Source organism: Lagenorhynchus albirostris, chromosome 1 (assembly GCF_949774975.1).
Source record: "Lagenorhynchus albirostris chromosome 1, mLagAlb1.1, whole genome shotgun sequence".
Classification (NCBI taxonomy): Eukaryota; Metazoa; Chordata; class Mammalia; order Artiodactyla; family Delphinidae; genus Lagenorhynchus; species Lagenorhynchus albirostris.
Window position 1 is genome coordinate 182,632,961 of NC_083095.1, and position 19,665 is coordinate 182,652,625.

The following is a 19,665-nucleotide window of genomic DNA, read 5'->3' on the forward strand; positions in this document are numbered from 1 at the left end:
ATTCTCAGCAACATATATCGAAATGTCCATTGAGGAAAAAAGCACCTGGCTTAACATCTGTCCTTGTTTATTTGAAGAAAACTCTGATTAGAAATGACTTAATAAACTCAGTTCTTTTCTTTATTCTTACCTTCCCAGTTAATTCTTAGAGGAAGTTTGCAGTAGGGGATAGGTAGGGAGATGAGTAGAAGGAGAGAGAAATGAAGCTGCTATTATCATCATTACTATTATTACTACTACTACTACTACTACTACTATTGTTATTATTTTAGGCTGTGCCGCACGGCATGTGGGATCTCAGTTCCCCAACCAGGGATTGAACCCACACCCCCTGAATTGGGAGCGTGGAGTGTCAACCACTGGACCACCAGGAAGTCCCTAAGCCGCTATTATTGTTTTAATCTCTTCATCCCAAAAGGACATCAGAGAGGGTTTTTTTTTTTTCTTCTGGCCTTCCATGAGCTGCAATTAACACATATCTACATCATGGGTATATGTGAGTATTTTAAGACTAAATGATGAAAGAGATTTGTTTTGACTGTAAAAACAATATTACCCCAATGTAGATGAGATTTTTGAAGATGTCCCCATTCCCATACCTCCCCTGATATTTTTTGCATCTGTAATAATAAAGAGATTCCAATTCCCATGCTAACCCAAGCAGCATTGAAATTACCTGCCCAGCGTTTACGATAGACCACCATAGGTGTTCACTGCAGAAGCAGAGGGGTCCCAGGAAAATTTCTTCCTGTCCTTGACATCTACTGAGACACTGAGTCTCATTAGCTTCCTTCCCAGAGACTGCCATGGCCAAATAAACACAAACTTGATTTCGCAGGTGTTACGAGTGCTTGTGAGTACTGTAATTTCAGGAAGGAGGTGGCCTAAAGGGCTGGGTTTGTGATGGCCAGGGAACCTAGGCTACTGCCAGGAGAGATGGGATCTGCGTGCTCACATTTTCATTCCTCCAGCAAGGCAGCTGCTGGAGACATTGCCTGGCCTCAGACGCCAGCGCTGCTACTGATTAGCTCTGTGACCCTGAGCAAATCACTTAACCTCTCTGAACCTCAGTTCCATCTGTAAAGTGAGGACAAGACTAGCACTTACCGCCTAGGATGATAGTGAAGATTCAGCTGAGGAGAGAACCCGTGCCTGGAACACAGTGAATGTTCAGTATGTGTTCGATATATTTTGATTCTGGCCTGCTGCCTGTAAGGACCAGGCTTCCTAGGCAAGCCCTTCATCCTACTTCACTCACCTAGAGAAGATCATCCTGAACGCAGCGCGGACGTGGCAGCACGTCTCCCTGTAGAAAGCCATTCTGTGATTCATCCCCGTGGACCGCAGCCTGGGGACTGAGGCGGCCTCGGCCACAGACTCAGCCTTCCCTTTTGCAGAGAAAAGAGACCCAGGAGGACTGGGCAGGGTAGCTGAGGAGAAAGGAAGAACAAGAGGAAGTAAGTTATCTCAGTGGGGATGAATCATCCAGTAGCTATTTGAACCCGTTTCCCCAGGGAGCATCCTTGCCTCAGACAGGCACCCAGCAGAGTTAGAGCCAATGACATGGGCATCAGCTTTGGCTTCACTGGAATGGCTAACATGCTCACATCCCCAAGCCCTCCCAGTTTCCATTTATACAAGGAGAATGAATCATTGGCCGCACACCACGAGAAGGAAGAGTGACTTGGTCTCCCCAGGCCACTAAAGACTTTCCAGTGCCTCAAAAAGCAAGTAGCAGGGCTTCCCTGGTGGCGCAGTGGTTGAGGGTCTGCCTACCGATGCAGGGGACGCGGGTTCGTGCCCCGGTCCGGGAAGATCCCACATGCCGCGGAGCGGCTGGGCCCGTGAGCCATGGCCGCTGAGCCTGCACGTCCGGAGCCTGTGCTCCGCAAAGGGAGAGGCCACAACGGTGAGAGGCCCGCGTACAGCAAAAAAACAAACAAACAAACAAAAAAACCACTTCACACCCTTTAGGATGACAGTAATTTTTTTTAAAACCCCAGAAAACAACAAGTGTTGGCAAGGATGTGGAAACATTGTAACCGTTGTGCATCGCCGGTGGGGATGTAAATGGTTCAGCTGCTGTGGAAGATAGTATGGTGGTTCTTCAAAAAATTACACATTGATTACGATATGATCCAGCAGTTCCACTTCTGGGTGTATACCCGAAAGAATCAAAAGCAGAGGCTCGAACAGATGCTTGTACATCAGCGTTCACAGCAACATTATTCACAGTAGCCGAAAGAGGAAACCCCTCAAATGTCCATCAGTGGGTGATGGATAAACAAAATGCGGTTTGTACGTACGACGGATCATTATTCAGCCTTGAAAAGGAAGGCAATGTTGACACATGCTACAACGTGGAACATTATGCTCAGTGAAAGAAGCCAATCGCAAAAGGACAAATACGCTGTGATTCCACCCATGTAAGTACCCAGAGTAGTCACAGCCAGGAGGCGGAAAGTAGAAAGGTGGGTGCCAGGGGGAGGGGAACTGGGGAGTTGTAACAGGTACGGAATTTCAATTTGGGAAGATGAAAAAGTTCTACAAATAGAGATGGATGGTGGTGATTTCACAGCACAGCGACTGTTCTTAATGCCACAGAACTAGACACTGGAAATGGTTAAGTGGTAAATCTTATGTGTATTTTACCATAATGATGAAAACAATAGGTTTATCAACACTGCCTATAAATCTACAATTACCTCAAAAATAAAAAGTTTCATTTAGAAACAACTACAGATGGAAAAAATCGGTTTCTTCCCTTCACACACTTTGTTCTCCTTGTTGGCTCGTTGGCGGTTTGTCGAATGCGTGTTGATGTCACAGTTGGTAGAGTGAGAAATTAACCTGCGGCTCCTAGAACACGTTCCTGCCCCGGAGTCCTAAGGCCCGGCCTCATCCACACGTCCAGTTACGGAGTGTGCCTCTCAGCCCATTTTGCCTCAGACTCGTTGAGGCCTTTGACTTCTTAAAATAAGTGTGATCAGGCCGCCAGCGCCTGTTTAAAGCTGAGCTGGGGAGTGCGGTGAACAGCTGGGAGCTGGTTTGCGTGTGCTGGCAGGGGTGCAGCAGGAACAAGGCAGGGCACCGGGCGCTGGCGTGCTCGTGCCTTCCAGGTGTACCTCGAAAGGCTTCTAACGTACGCAGAGATTGACATCTGTCCGGCCAACTGGGAGCGGATTGTTCTGGGGGCCATCCTGTTGGCCTCCAAGGCGTGGGACGACTAGGCAGGCGTGGAACGTGGACCACTGCCAGATTCTGAAGGACATCACGGTGGAGGACATGTGAGTGTGGCCGGGGGCCTCTGCAGAGGAAACCCGACCCTTTGTGGACGTGCACAGCGTGGAGTGAGTGAATGTGACTGCACCTCTGTTGTGTGCTGGCTGAGAAAGGACATGGTTGTGGATAGGATTTGCAAAAACCCATATTTCTCATCCTGTGGGTCCCGAACAGGTACTGGTGACACCTTCTGGTTTGTGAAACTGGTCACTGAAACCGTATTCTAGGCGAACCTTCCTTTACGTTCCTGCTCTCCATCTGCGGTGAGGTTCATCCCAGCTCTGTACACACTGCAAACCGATGACAGGCAGCAGATGGGCTAAAATGTTACCTGTTTCTGTTCAGTTTCAGAGAGAAGGTGAAATTTAACTGCTTTTGTCACATTTTGCAAGTTCACCTGCTTAAAATGAGCGTTCTGTCCCCGAGGTCCCCCTGTGCATCCTGGTCAGGCTGCGTGTTCTCCTCTCTCAGGGCACCATCCTAAGCTCACACTTAGCTGCATCCTGGGGGCTGGGTGTACAGGAGGCGGGGTCAGAGCCTCTCGGGAGAAATGAGCTGTTTTGGAAACACTTAATCAGGTTGAACTTCTTATAGTTCCTTACGGTTTACAGGCCTTTCTGACACGATTCTTGCTAATATTTTTCTGGTCTTGTTTGTCTGGCTTCCTTGAGGAAGCTCTGAGCTGGAGCAGGTTCCACTGTGTCCCGTCCACATCCAAGTCCCTGGACTCAGTGACCACTACGGGCTCCTGTTCAGCCTGGCCCCCGCTTCCTCTGGTTGCTGGTTCGCTGGGCACCCCATTTTTGTGCTGCCCTGGGAGCACTTGTTTGTGTTTTTGGGTCTTTTGCCAGAGCCTTTTCCTGCTGCAGACCTGTACGACTCCTTCCTGCATCTGTCATTCTTTATTATAAAAAGTAAGACAAATAGGAAGTTTTTGATAGTAAGAAAAATAAAATAAAAATATAAAAAAATTCTTGATTATATTTCAAGGTGAAAACAGTTGCTAAGATAATTGTCATCCAGACAGTAGGTTGCTTCCACCTTTCAGCTGCTGTGAGTAACACTGTCGTGAACATGAACACGGGTGTGCAGATACCCCCCTGAGGCCCTGCTCTCTGTTCTTTGGGGTCTGTGCCCAGAAGTGCGATTGCTGCTTGGTGGCTGGTCTTTAAAGTGAGCCCATTTTTCTAGAAAAGCCGACAGGCCATTAGGTGATGAAAACAACTCTCTTTACTCCATTTGCAAGTTGCTAAATGGCATCAGTTCAGTTGGGTTTCTTTACAACGTTGAGCTAAAATGTTTCTGAAATATTTTTTGTTTATTGACTTGAATTTATTTATTATAGAGCCTTATTTATTATTTATTATAGAGCTTTATTTCTTCGTAATTATCCCCTTGAGGGCTGTAAATCCATCAAGCCCGTTTTCTGCATCACTGTTAGTTTTCTGATGGTTTATCACATAACAAGCTGTCTGATGTCCCTGGAGGATGTACTGCTGCCATGTGAAAATTCAAATTTGGGGGATTATTTTTATTTTCTAAACCTTGCCTTAGTTTGAAAACACAGCAGCTCTAAAATCTTTATTCCCCCCAAACTTAAACAGAAACATTCAAGAAAACAAATATTCAGAAGGGCTGTTTTTTCCCTAAGGAACCCTGGGAAACCGTCACCTTGTTCAAAACCAGATTCCTCTTGACTTTAATCCTAGTTATACCCTCAACAAGAGACAGTGGTGTCTAGATACCATTTGAGACAGACTAGTTCTCTTAACGTTTATACTAAAAGCAAGGTTTTCTTCCTGGCATTGGAGAATGGGATCTGCAGTGGCGCCTCTTGGCCACAGGGCGGCAGTCGGTCCACAGGCAGCTCCCACGTCGTCCAGGAGAGAGCGCTTCTGCCTTAGCGGTATTTTTGACACGCCTTGTTAAAATCTTATCTGAGTTCCAGTATTTCACAGGATGACCTCTTAAGTCTCACGTAAAGGAGGCATAAATACAAGTCATTAAAAGTGTAAAGTTTAGCACAACACACACATTTGGGGCTTTACCTCTTTCTCGAAGCTGCATCGATTAAATGACTGGATGCGACGTCGTGGTCTCTCCCTCGAGGCGCTCAGGCCTTCGATAACGACTTGCTGAGGTTTCTCGCTTCTGATCTGCCTGGGAGCTTCCGTCGGGGAACCAGCCACCCTGCTCACCTCCCAGCCTCCCTGCCGCCTCAGTGCTCCCGCCCCCGTTGTCATAGCAGCGCTAAACGGGCTGGGACGGCTGGATGGGGCCCCTGACCGGAAGCAGACGGGCTGCCCCGCCCCCCCGCCAGAAGCATCCCGCCCCCACCTGGCTCCTCCCCGCCGGAGCTGGTCGCTTCCGGGGCTCAGGTCAGCTCTCACTTCCGGGAAGCCTTCCCTGGATCCCGCCGCCCAGGCTGACCTTGGTCCGCTCCTTTCAGTAACAGGAATTATGGAGCGCTAAGCGCATGTTAGGTGCTGAGCTGGGGCCAGGTTGCACCGTCAAATGTCACGGTTTTTGGCTCCGAGGAGACAAGGCGGGGAGACTGTGATAAAGGACAGAAGTGAGCCCGGGGTGCTTCCCCGGGGAGGTGGCCCAGGACCAGGGCTCCCAGACAGACCTGTCGCCGAGCACGCTTCCACCCCCCTCCTCCCCGCAGTAACTACCGAGAAGTAGGCCTGCAGACTGGGGAAGTTTTCAGATGCATTGTGGCCGCCGTGGTTCGTCTTCATCCAGCTCTAAGTGGGTTGGCTCCCTTATGGACCGGGCGCTGTCGTCGAGTGGTTCTCAGCGTGCGAGCAGGCCCAGAAGCAGCTGGCGGGAGTGTTAGGGATGCAGTTCTCGGGCCCTCCCAGACCTGCCGGATCAGACGGGTGGGCCCAGCAGGGGGTCCTCACGTGCCCTGCAGCTGATGGGTATGCGCTGGGGCTGGGGAACCGCCTCCCCTCCCGTGGTTCCGAGGAAGCCGGTCAGCGTGTCCCCACCGTCTCCTCCTGGGAAGGGCGGTCCTCCAGGCTGCTGTCCGCCCTCACTGGACTCCACTTGACAGCTCTCGACTGCATCTTCTGTCCCCTGTTTGAGCCGATGGTTCACACGGAGAGGTGAGGCCAGAGCCTGCCGTGTGTGTGTGTGTGTGTGTGTGTGTGTGTGTGTGTGTGTGTGTGTGTGTGTGTGTGTGTGTGTGTGTGTGTGTGTTCGCGCGCGCGCGTGTGTGTGTGTGTGTGTGTGTGTTCGCGCGCGCGCGCGCGTGTGTGTGTGTGTGTGTGTGCGCGCGCGCGCACAGACGCGCTCAGTCTCAGTGTCAGGGTCGCCCTGAAGCACTTTCTGGTGATCATCCCAGTTAATCAAGCCTCATCCTTCTGGGCACTGGACCTGGTGGACTTGGCTGTGTCCAGCAGCCTGCCCAGGGGGCCGCGGGTGGGGACGGCGGCTGAGGTGTGCGTTTCTGTCTTTCTCTGCAGGAACGAGCTGGAGCGACAGTTCCTCGAATTGCTCCAGTTCAACATCAACGTGCCCTCCAGTGCTTATGCCAAGTATTATTCTGATCTTCGTTCTCTGGCGGAAGCCAACAACCAGAGCTTCCCCTCGAAGGCCCTGAGCAGGGAGAGGGCCCACAAGCTGGAGGTAAGAGGCGTCGGCGCTCCGCGGGTGCTCTGCTGCCAAGGGAGCTGTGCCTTCAAGGTTGTTCTCGCCACTGCGTGTCGTTGTAAAATAATGATGAGGTGCCTTGGATTTCATTTGTACAGCCTCATATTTTTAATAACCTTCTTAATATCAGTTTTAATTTAATGTGCATTGATTCTATTTTTTTAAATCAAACAAGTTTTAAACTCCTGTTTTAAAAAAGTGAGCCCACACAAAAAAGCGTTTCCCAGCATGCACTTTTGTAAGGAAAAAGATACCAGATGACCCTATGATTGGGAATCCAAAAAAGGTTTAATTCTGCTTTTATTTTTCATTTTTTCAAAGTATTTTCTTCACAGCCCTGTTAGATCTGGGGCCAGCCCCATTGGTCTTGGCCTGGGTTTCGGGCCGTCACTGTTAAGCTGTGTGACTCTTGTGTGTTATACTTGTGTGTAGCTCAGCTTTGCACTTGCACCTAGCTCTTCCCATCCGACTTTTGACGGCTGAAAGGATGGGGACAGGAAGGATCACAGGTGAGAGTTTCTGCATCTTCATCCCAGTACCGCACGAGACAGGGTTCTCGCCGTGTGACAGCCTGGAAGGCTGTCCTGTCAGTCGTTTTGATGGGAGATTATCTGTTCATGAAGTTAGTCAACACACCGAGCACCTGTATCTACCAGGCTTCGCCCATAATGGGGATAGATCAGGACTCAAACCCGTGGCCCCTGCCCTCGTAAAGCTGTATTGCTTTGGTCTGGACAATGGTTCTGACATGACGAGAAAGTAGACACATGTCTTTATCACGATCGGGGAATGTGGCAGAGTCTTTGAGCCTGTCTCTGGAGAGGAGAATGTGTAGAAGGTGCTTCTTGAATGTCAGTTCATGGGGCTCTACAGTCATTTAGTTAATGTCATACTTGAGTAATTTTTTAGTATCTTGAAGCTAATGTGATTACTACCAGGAAAATCTAGGAGAAGCAACTGGAAAATGGTTACTAGGAGTTTTAATAGATGGCAGGTAGGAGATCACTATACCCAAATTGATAGTTTTCCGAGTCACTGGCAATAACCATTAGAGAATATAATGGAGGCAAGGTGCCATTCAAAATTGCAGCAAAGTATAAGCAAGGGAAGAACACAAGCATTGTCCTTACAGTGTGCCCAGCGCAACTTAAGCACTTAGCGTACGTTTTTCTTTCTTTCTTTCTTTTTTCGCATATGTTAACTCAATGTAATCTTCACCGTGGTTTGAGGGGGTAGCTGCTATTATTATTCCCAGACAAGAATGCTTAGGTTTGGAGAGGAGAACAGCCTTGCCCTGGGCGCACTCACGAGGTTGTAGAGCCTGGAAGCCAGAGCGTAGAGCTTGTGTTTAAGCACCGCGCTCCAAGCCCTCACAGCGCTCCAAAACCTGTCAAGAAAAGTGCTATAGTGTCTGGGTCTTCTCCCCGCCGCAACCAGTCTCAGACCTGCGAGTGTGATCTGTTTGGAGAGGGGTTATTTGCACATGAGGTCGCACTGGATTAGGGTGGGTCCGGAATCCAATACCAGTGTCCTTCTAAGGAGACGGAGACCGGAGACTTGGGGGCAAGACCACACGGTGACAGCAGAGACTGGAGTGGGAGAGGCAAGGAAGGGGTCTTCCCTGGAGCCTGGAGAGAGCGTGGCCAACGCCTCGATTCCCGACTTGCAGCCTCCAGAACCGTGAGAAAGTCAAGTTCTGCTGTTGGAAGGCATCCAGCCTGTGGCAGTTTGTTGCCGCAGCTCCAGGAACCTCAGAGACGTGCAAAACCTAAATAGAGAAAGTGCTCGGTGCTCCTTGGAAAAGGGCCGGACGGGATGCACCGTGTTCCTGATGTAAACACGTCCGTCTGCACCCCCTTTCCGCTGCCGCCTCCATCCAGGGGATTCCTGTCACCCAGTCCTGTCCCGACTGAGGACCTTTCTCTGAGCTGTGATTTCTCTCTGGCGCGTTTCCCCCCACGGATTTGCGTGAGAAACTCTTCTCGTTCCGACGCCCCTCAGATGTCACTTCGTCCCAGAGGCCTGCTGTGGCCACCCTGTGGAAGGCAGCCCGCCCTGCCGCCCTCACGTGAGGACCCGGCATGGCCCTCGGCATCTCAGCTCCCTGGCCCCGTCTTCACATCCCCCCCGCACCCCGAGTGTGGCCCCGGAGGGAAGGAGGGAGGTCAGAGAACCGAGACAGAGCCGGCCTCGAGGGTGCCTTAGGGAAAGGAACGTGTGTGGGATCTGGATACACCTGGAGAAGGAGGGGCTTCCACTCAGGAGTCCTCCCCGTCGCCCCTCCCCGTGCATCAGCCCTCTCCCCCTCCCCCGCCCCCATCCATACCTCCTCTCCCCGCCCCTTCCTCCTGTCTGGGCATTGCTGAGGCCCAGCGCTAGGGAGACCTACCCCTAGGTAGAGATGCACATGCAAACATGAAAGACTTTGGAAGTCAGCCAAGGAAGTCTGAACAGTATCTCAAACGTAGCTTTGCCCCCAGAAACAACGCTGCTGCCTCATATTAGGTGCTTCCGACTCACAGAGCTTCTCACCCGCGCCCTGGGCAGCTCCCTGATGGGGCGGAGCAGAGCTGGTCCCCACAGTCCCCAGCTGGGCTGGAGTCAGGAGGGCAGAGTGACTTGGTAAAAACTGTAGCATCAGCCCCAGCCTGTCTCCAGCTGCCCCTAAAACCGTCTCATGGGCAGGTCCTACCCGTCACCGGAATCCCCAGAGCCTTGTCCTTGGCGGGGAGACAGCTGCACCCTTTGAGCCTTTTAAGAAGGCTTAGCAGTACCTACCAGCGTGAGCGGCATATAGGCTGTTATTTTTATAGCTGCTAAATCCAGATGCCACGCAAATGGTGGGCCCCGTCTGCTCAGAGCATCCTGCGGACTCCAGGCACGGCTGTTTCGAAGCGCTGGCTCGGCTTCCGGTGATGCCCTTCCCATCAGGTCTCGGCTTGAGTGCTTTAGAGAGGCTGGACTCTGGGGATTTCATAGGTGGCCCCAGCCGTCCCCTCCCCTGAGGCCACGGCCTGTCCTCTGGCCTGCAGGGGTCCTGCTGGACCGTGGTTTTCTTTTTCTGTACTTCCGAATTCTCATTTTTAAGTCTGAGGCACATTTTCTCACTCAAAATATGCCCAGGCCATGGCTGTCACTGGGTGTCTCAGCATGGCTGCTGCTTCCTCATTATTCACGTCTCAGCTCAGAAGTCATCCCTTCAGCGGCCTTTTCTGCCACCTCCTCTGGAATCGCACTGACCCCTCCCTGCCACCTCAGCTCGCTGTTGGCCTTCGTGTTTTGGTCATTTCTCTGCCTGCCATCGGCTGCGAGCACCTGCTGCTTCTCTTGGTTTAGAGCCTACCTCTCCCTCCCGTAACAGAAAACGGAACTTGCTGCTCGGGAAGGGACAGCTGCCAGGGGGCGTCTCTGAGCAAAGGGGATCTTACCTGGGGTGTCAGAGAGCGTGGGGCTCAGGGATTTCAGTCCTTCTTGACCGGTGAGAATGGGTCCTAAACCAGTTCTGATGGATCCTTGCTGCTGTGGCCAAATAACAACCAGAAGCTGTTCGTCCCCTCCCCGCTGTGAGCTCTCTGAGACAAAGGACGTTCGCTCTTGTCCGCCTCAGCGCTGGCGCCAGCTTCTCCTGTGCTGGGAGGGCCTGGGGAATTGAACTCTCAAGGGTTGAGTGGAGAAGATGGCAGGTGGGGTAAGCGCCACCAGGTTCCAGCGGGCAGGGCCTCAGCCAGCGGGCAGGGCCAGTTCCATGGCCGGGGCTTTCTGCTCAGTCTAAGGAAGACAACCTTGAAGGGCGGCGGCCACGTGTGGAAATGGCAGCCTGGCCGTGGATCTGATGGGGAAGACCCTGACTGCTCGCCAGGTGAGCAGGTGCCTGCCCACCTGCACGTCTTCCCGCTGTTGTCATCAGAGTGGCAGAATCAAGGCCTCTGGCACCAGCTCCTATTCACTGTTTGCAAAGACACTGGGAAGAAGTGTCTCCTCTCCTTGCCCCAGGCCTCGCTGCCAGCTTCAAAAAGCCTGGAGACCAGAGACTTCCCTGGTGGTCCAGGGGTTAAGACTCTGTGCTTCCACTGCAGGGGGCGCAGCTTAGATCCCTGATCAGGGAACTAAGATCCCACATGCCTCCAGACGCAGCCCCTGCGTGCTCACGCCAGCTGCCGTCCACTGTAAACGACCTGTTCCCCCCGTCTCTGGGTTCTGCTAGGGATTTCAGAGGAGCCCCCGGCCTGGATGCCTTGCAGCTCAATTCCCAGATCCCAAGCACCGGGCGCTCGTGTGGACGTGTGCTCTGTGTGTGTGTGTCGGGGACCCGCCGCACATCTTCTACGTCGGTGCTGGGCCTGGATGCAGGCAGGGGAGTGGGAGTTCGAGCACAGAGTGGGGTTCAGGTGCTCAGGCCAGGCCCCACCTGGGAGGCTGGTATTGCTCGCTGTCTGGAGCCTATAGATTCTGTCCAAGTTACCCACTGGCTGCAACACAGTCTTGACAGAGCTAGTGGTTTGGTAGCAGCACGTTGTCCCTCCGGCTTCCAGGCAAAGGTCTTCCTGCCCCGTTGGAGCATTTACCTGTCTCTGAGCCGGGTCTGGGCGGGCGGGACGCATGGATACGCTGACACTGACCCGCCGCTCTCCTGGCCGAGGGGAGAAGCCGGCCGGCTCCATCCTGTCCTGGGCCAGACCTGACCACCTTCCCCCTTCGCTGCTGTTCTGCACATGTGAGCATAAAACAACCCTTAGGAAGGGCCTTAGGGAGCATCTTGTCCAACATACACACTTGACAGATGAGTGACTGAGGTCACAAAACTCTCTGGGAGAAAACTAGGAGTGATTGATTGACTGATTTCATATGCAGTGTTTATTGAAAATTTTTAACCTGAATCTTCCCAATAAAGGGGTTGAAGAAATTTACAAAAAGACATATGCGGTAGGACTTATAAAACAGAAAACAAATAAAGTGCACAGAGAATATAAGGGAGTTGTTATCTCAGAAAACTAGGCTCATATGGTTACTACATTTGAGCATTAACTTTACCTTTTTTCAAGTCTTGGTTAAATAAAGGATATATATATACACACATATGTATATATATGTATATACATATATATATTATACATATGTATATATGTATATTAAAATATATATAAAATTATATATGTGCATATATATACATACATATGTATATATACGCACATATATAATGATAAATTTTTCCAATTTTTAAAAATTGAAGTATAGTTCATTTACAATATGCTAATCTCTGCTGTACAGAAACGTGACTCAGTCATACACATATATACATTCTTTTTTCCTATTCTTTTCCATTATGGTTTATCTCACCAGATTAGATCTAGTTCCCTGTGCTATACAGTTGGACCTTGTTGTTTATCCATTCTAAATGTAATAGTTTGCATCTACTAACCCCAAACTCCCAGTCCTTCCCTCTCCATGCCCCCTTGGCAACCACAACTCTGTTCTTTATGTCTGTGAGTCTGAAAAGTAGGATTTTGATGGTTTCAGACACACCCCATCCCCGAGCAGCAATTTGCCTGCTGAACCACAGTCAACTTCAGTTTGCACACGTGGTTGTGAGATGGAGGTTAGTGAGTCTGCGATGTCCGTGGTCTGGGGGCAGAGGCCTTCTCCGCGTCTGCCAGCTTTCCTGTCTGATGCCCCGGGGCCAATGGGCTGGGGCCACGAGCGTGACCCATGTTTCAATACTAGTCCCAGCTACCCCGTCCCTGCATGTTCATGCCAGGTGGGCATGACAGTGGCTGTCACTGCCTAATGCCAGCTGCATGGCCCTTTCCCACAACACACTCCTCTCTGGAACCTCAGTATATGTGGGACAGAGACACAAGGATGGGTCTGCTTTAGTGGAAGACATTCCACCCACTTAGCAAGCCCTGAAAAACCACCATCAGACCTTAAGGTTCAAAGAAGCAATTATGAGCATCACATCTTGCACTATTTTCAAATTCCCCAATTCTCCTATGCAGTGCTTTTATTTCCCTCAGTTTCTAGTTGAGGAAACTTAGATGAAGAGAAGTTCATGAACTTGAGGGTGATACAGCAAGAATTCAGACTCAGGCCGGTCGGATTCTTAAATTCTTGCTCCAAATCCCTCCACCCTCAGGGATTCCCTGGCGGATCAGCAGAGAATTGCAGTTTGGGGGCCACAACCATGGTGAGCCGTGTGCAAGACCCTGCACAGCAAAAGAAGGAGGATGCTTTTATAGGGGGGAAAAGGAAGCGGGTGTGGTGGCTACAGGAAACGAAGAGTCCGTGGCTTCTCATTGGCTGAGCCCTGCCAGGGAAGAGGCGGAGTCTTTCTTCCTGTTGGGATCTGCTGTCGGCTCTGGCTGTGAGGGCTCCCCCTGCTGGTCTCCTGATTCCATTCAATTGAGGCTTCTGTTACTTACTAATTTTTTTATATCCTGTGTGTCCTAATCTCCTTTTCTCACAAGGACAGCAGTCAGATTGGATTAGGTCCCACCCCAGTGGCCTCATTCTAACTTAATTGCCTCTTTAAAGGCCCTGTCTCCAAATTCAGTCACATTATAAGGTCCTGGGGGTTCAGGCTACAACATATGAATGTCTGGGCTGGGGTGTGGCGGGGAGTGGACACAGTTCAGCCCATGACACTTTTCTTAACTTCATTACTTTTGCTCTTTGATGTCTGAAGGTGTTGAGACAGTGACTTCTGACTCCTTTCTCTGTCTAAGATGCTGCCTGAGAGTGTGTGCCTCTCTCTCTCTGAGGCTATAAATACTTAGATGGCATTGCCGGTGGTGTTCTCCTTCTTCATGTATTTCCCCACCTGAAGATACCACCCTCCCCTTCCACTGTCAGCTGCTGGTGTTGCCACTGGCAAGGTTATCCCAGCTGGCTCCTCTCCGCCTTGGACTTCAGAATGGAAGTCAGGAACTGAATGGCGCTCATCAGGGCCTGAGCCCAGCCGTGGTGTGGCCACTGTGTGCTCCAGCTCCCCCAGGACCCAGGCATCATCCCATTAGGGTGCCACCGGTCACAGACGCGTTAGAGACAGGAGGCACCGGCATACCCCTGCTGAAAATGCACCCACCCCCGCAGGTACTGACCGGCTCCCACAGCTTCAGTGATCCCAGCCTTAGTTTAGAATCAATGAGTTTCCCCTCCTTCCGAGCTGCTCTCACTTACTAAGGAGTGGGGTGGACCGACCAGGAAGATCCAGCAAACACACGTGTTGGTGGCTAAAGGAAATTCTTGCCTGAAATCGTCCTTCAGGGAAGGCTTTTCTTTTCTCAGCTCCAAATAGAGAAAGCATTCATGTAGCTAATGGCAGGAGCTCATGCATGTATTTGGTCACTTAAGCTGCTGCCAACGGCCATGTTGAAATAGCTGTACCTTGAGACATCGTTTCACATCTTCAGCTCCTGGTCTGCCTTAGTGACCCAATTTAACAAAAAAAGAAGAAACAACTAGTTTTAGATTTTGCTTGTCCCTGAAAAATGGTAGAAAAACACTCCCAGGAAATTCCCTGCAATTCCCAGACTGTTTGGTCCGATTGCTGAGGCTTTTTACCGAAGAAGGGCATTTCTTCCCCCCACTAAGCCAAAAACAAACAAAAAACTACAACGTTAACAAAAAAAAGCACACTAAATTTCCAGCTGTCTTTTGTCAGAAAAAATACCATCACTTTTGATAACTAGCATAACTCTAGCAACTTTGGCAACAGTATGGGTTTTGTTTCCAAAGAGCTAAGTCTGGAATGCAAGTAAGAAATCAGAACTACAAGTAAGAAGGAATAACTCAATCCCTGTTGTCCCCAGGATGGGTTATTTACTGCTGTCATAAGCCACATGCCGTGAGCCGTTTTTGCTACGGAAGCTGAGAGGCGCCACTTTGCCTTGGCTGTATTATTCAGCACAGCTAGAACACTTATCTAGAAACAGGCTCAAGTCGCAACCGATGTCTCCAGCACTCAACACCTCTTCACTCCAATTCCAAAATCCATTGTCCTCATTTGATAACTTTGCATTTTTAAAAATTTATTAAGTTAGAATATTTTCCCTATCACCATCACATTTCACTGTCTTATTGTAAGGATTTCTTACCATAAATATGCCCTTCCTTGCAAAAGGGAGAAAATGCAATGATCCAAAAGACATATTTTGGCCCCTTTTCTAGTCCCTACTGCTCACAGCAATCCTGGTGAGCCTCAGGGCTGAGGCATAAGTGTTCTGATTCTTCTGAAAAACTTAATTCGTGGAGATTTAAAGTTCTTGTTCTTTTCCTTATCTGTTCTCCTTTTGGAATTTATTTTCCTCCTCTTGGTCTTCCCTCTGCTCTTCCTCCTCTCGCTTTTCATCTCTCTTTCTTTCCTAAGAGTACACAGGTCGGCTCCCTAGGTGGTTATACCCAGGTTTATCTATCATTTTCACGGCCTGGTTAGAATGCTTCAGGGGAAGTTGTTTGCAGAGCGCTGACAGCAAGTACACAGCTCCATATAGCAAGAATAGATGAAAGATGAATGGGAGGAAAAATCTTGCTGTTTCTCTATGTCCTCAGGGTAAAGGGAAATTGGGGTCAAGGTTGACACAGACCATTAAGTAGGGTTTCTGCCCACCGTCATGTCAGAATAAATGATACTGGACTAGACCTCTCACTGTAAGTAACTTAGAAAACTGGATGCAATAGGTGAAGTAAAAGCTTTCAGATGTTGAAAATAGACAGCAAAGGACTGTGGTCCCTGACGTAAGGGAAACAAATGAAGTCACCCTGATGATACTTCTAGCTTTTTGTCTGGAGGCGGTTTTTGTACTGCTCCCAGAGGAAACCTAAGCAGAGCATGGAGGCCTTACTGAGTTGAGAAGACAGATGAGAGGAAGCTATATAGAACCCCAGAAATGTGCATAGAATTTCCCTGAGTCTTTGACTGAATACTGAGCTCTACATGTAAAGAGAAAAACTCTATACGGTCAGGAAATAAGTAACTTCAAGGAAGCTTTTTAAGCTGAACAATTCCTAGGTCTCACATAGGATAGGAAGACATTTAAATTCCATCCAGCCAGAGTGAGGATACCTTGTTAACCCCCTGGGAAATTCAATAAAGACTAGAAATGTAATACCTTAGTAGTAGGGCCAAACTGAATTCACTCTAACAGCTTAAAATGAGTCTCAGAAGGAGATATGAGGATATATGTATATGTATAGCTGACACACTTTGTTATAAAGAAGAAACTAACACACCACTGTAATGCAATTAAACTCCGATAAAGATGTTAAAAAAATGAGTCTCAGAAATATCAAGCTAATCCTCAAACGACTCAACTGTCTGTCAAATCAAAATTCAACATTTTTGAATGAAGGTGAAATCCAGACATCTAACAATGTAGCATACACAGTGTCCAGCATTCAATAAAAATAGCTAGACGTGTGAAGAAGCAGGAAAAAGTGTGACTCATAATGAAGAGAAAAAACAGTCAATATCAATGGACCCAGACATAGTAGTTCCAGAAGATGGAATTAGCAGGCAAGGACTTTTTTTTTTTTTTTTGGCATGGAATAGGTCTCCAATTTATTATTAAGCAAAAGAGCAAGTTACCAGAACATGAAATTTAGAGCAAATCTACTTTTGTTAAAAATTCAACATAGATAGAAGCAGCACAGTGAAGAACTGAAGGCATGGGCTTGTGGAATTCTGTTGACCTGGGTTCAAACGCCTCCTCTATGGTTGCTTGATGTTAAACCTTGAGAAAATTGCTTACTCTCTGAGCCTCTATTTCCTTCTCTATGCAGCATATTTAGTAGGAAAATATAAGTTCTCTTGCAGTTTTGTGTGAGACTAAAACGGAAACCCCCTGAGATATACTGAGGACTATGTCTGAGGAGCCTCCCTATGTTCACCTGGAGCCCAGTGGAAGGGCCATGGCCTGGGCACCAGGCTGACGTGGGCTCAAGGCCCGGGTTCAGCATTGACAAACCTGCTGATTCTGGGAAGGCCACTCCCTTCCTCTGTTTTGGTTTCCTCTTTTATGAAGCATGATTCCACTTTTCTGTGTCTCCTGTGAGTTTTAAACGAAGACATAGGGTTGTCAAGGACACGGCCTGAATGTTGAGATGGTCAGAATCAGTGGGACCATTGTATGTTCATATATGCATTAACTAAGACCTGGCAGGATATAACAGCCAAAACTTACACAGAAGCTTCTGTTTGCCACACACCACTCCAAACACTTAAAAATTAACAACATGTTTAATTTTCACCACAACCCTCGTAAGGCATTATTACTTATCCATGTTTCTAGACAAGAAAACAGAGGCCCAGAGATGTTTAGTAACTTTTCCAAAGTCAAACATGGTATAAGTGGTGAAACTTGGATTATGAAGCTTGGCACATTGGTATCAAAATATATTTATGCCTTTAACCACGTTACTAGATCACCTTTCAATTGAAATGTTAACACCGCTGGGAAGGGAGGAGTGCCTCATCTCTCTGCCTGGGTCTGGGGTCAGCAGTGCAGAGAAGGGAGAGGACAGGCAGGATTAGCTCCCACATCAAGAATATAATCTTTTTCTTTCTTTTCTTTTTTTTTTTCTTTAACATGGTTATTGGAATATAATTGATTTACAGTGTTGTGTTAGTTTCTGAGGTATAACAAAGTGAATCAGCTCTGTGTATACATATATCCCCATATCCCCTCCCTCTTGCATCTCTATCCCACCCTCCATGCCCCAGCCCTCTAGGTGGTTGCAAAGCACTGAGCTGATCTCCCCGTGCAATGCAGCTGCTTCCCACTAGCTATCTGTTTTACATTTGGTAGTGTGTATATGTCCATGCCACTCTCTCACTTCGTCCCAGCTTACCCTTCCCCCTCCTGGTGTCCTCAAGTCCATTCTCTATGTCTGTGTCTTTATTCCTGTCCTGCCCCTAGGTTCTTCAGAACCATTTTTTTTTTAGATTCCATATATATGTGTTAGCATATGGTATTTGCTTTTCTCTTTCTGATTTACTTCACTCTGTATGACAGACTCTAGGTCCATCCACCTCACTACAAATAACTCAGTTTCGTTTCTTTCTATGGCTGAATAATATTCCTTTGTATATATGTGCCACATCTCCTTTATCCGTTCATCTGTCGATGGGCACTTAGGTTGCTTCCATGTGCAGACAAGGACTTTAAGACCAGTTATTCTAAATATACTCAAGAATTTAAGAGAAAACAAATATAATGAGGAGAATGGCTATATTAACACCAGAAAAATATACTTCAGGAAATAGAATATTACTAGAGATGAACAGGGACATTTCACAGTGATAAAAGGGTCAATTCATCAAGAAGACATAAAAATCTTAATATATATGCATCTGATAACAAAATTTCAAATTACATGGAACCAGTCAACTAGGGAAAAACAACAGTTGTAGTGGCTGTTTTAAATTAAAAAGGAAAATACTACACAGCTATTTGCAAGGCCATCTTTATCACCATGGATTGATTAAGGGAACTACCCTGGGATGTTCTTGGGGTGACAGGAAAACAACTTAACAGATTTGGCTTTGACCTCAAAGACCTCACAATAGGGCTGAAATACAGAACACATACACACCGATTAAAATATTAAGAGGTATGTCTTATGTATTTTCCTTAAACTTCTGCCTTTCAATTTTTTTAAAATTAATTAATTTATTTATTTTTGGCTGTGTTGGGTCTTCGTTTCTGTGCGAGGGTTTTCTCTAGTTGCGGCAAGCGGGGGTCACTCCCTACCGCGGCCTCTCTTGTGGAGCACAGGCTCCAGGCACGCAGGCTCAGTAGTTGTGGCTCACGGGCCCAGCTGCTCCACGGCATGTGGGTCCTTCCAGACCAGGGCTCGAACCTGTGTCCCCTGCATCGGCAGGCAGACTCTCAACCACTGCGCCACCAGGGAAGCCCTGCCTTTCAATTTTTGAATCAAATAAATCATTAAGCTCTTGTTGGCTGTTTTCCACCTTGAAGGATTAGTGCTTGGCCTTACAAACATAATAGTAACTGCTTAGTTATCTCGGCTATGCCCAGGTGGCTACATGACCACTCCTCTCCCAGGTTCAGCTAGAACCCACAGAACTGAAGGAGGATCGCTGTTAACATGACATGAGACCAGAGATCAACGCTGGGGTCCCAAGAAGGCTTGTGATGAGCTACTGCAGGCCCCTTGCTTTCAGCTCTTCTCGAAGGAGGCTGAGGCATCAGTGCACTCAGATAAGGAGAATAGTTACAAAAAAAGAGAAAAAGATTCATTCTCAGGGTGATTCACACCCATTAAAAGCCCCGCTTAAGATGAGACCAGAGCCACACCTTGGGAAAAATCATTCTTAAAGATTCACTTTGTACACACAACTCAGTCTTTTCAAGGAAACTGTCTGGAGGTAGTGCTGGGATTAGAATGGATTACCCCCTAAAAGAGCCTTTCCAGAAATCCCAGCTCAGCTAACAGGAGGGGCTCTTTGTTGCCTTTTAATAAATGATTGAATTTATTTATGCCACTCCTCTCCAAGAAAGATGAAGGTAGGTCACCAAACAAACTTCTGTGAGCTTAGCTCGCTCCAGAAAGGAAGAGCAGAGGCCCAGAGAGATGTCTGTTCTGAGCTCAGCTGAGAGTGAGAGCTTCTCTTTGGATCTTCCCCAGTTTCCCCAGTTGTTCCCAGCTGTGTCACATGGGAACACCAGGGACTTTGGGGTCAAATAATGTGGGATGGATCCCAGCCTT

General features: G+C 48.5%; 1 pseudogene; it reads left to right on the forward strand.

Moving 5' to 3' along the window:
• The first annotated feature begins 2,133 nt into the window (after nucleotides 1-2,133).
• Nucleotides 2,134-7,422, forward strand: LOC132528823 (cyclin-Y-like; annotated as a pseudogene).
• Nucleotides 7,423-19,665: the final 12,243 nt, after the last annotated feature.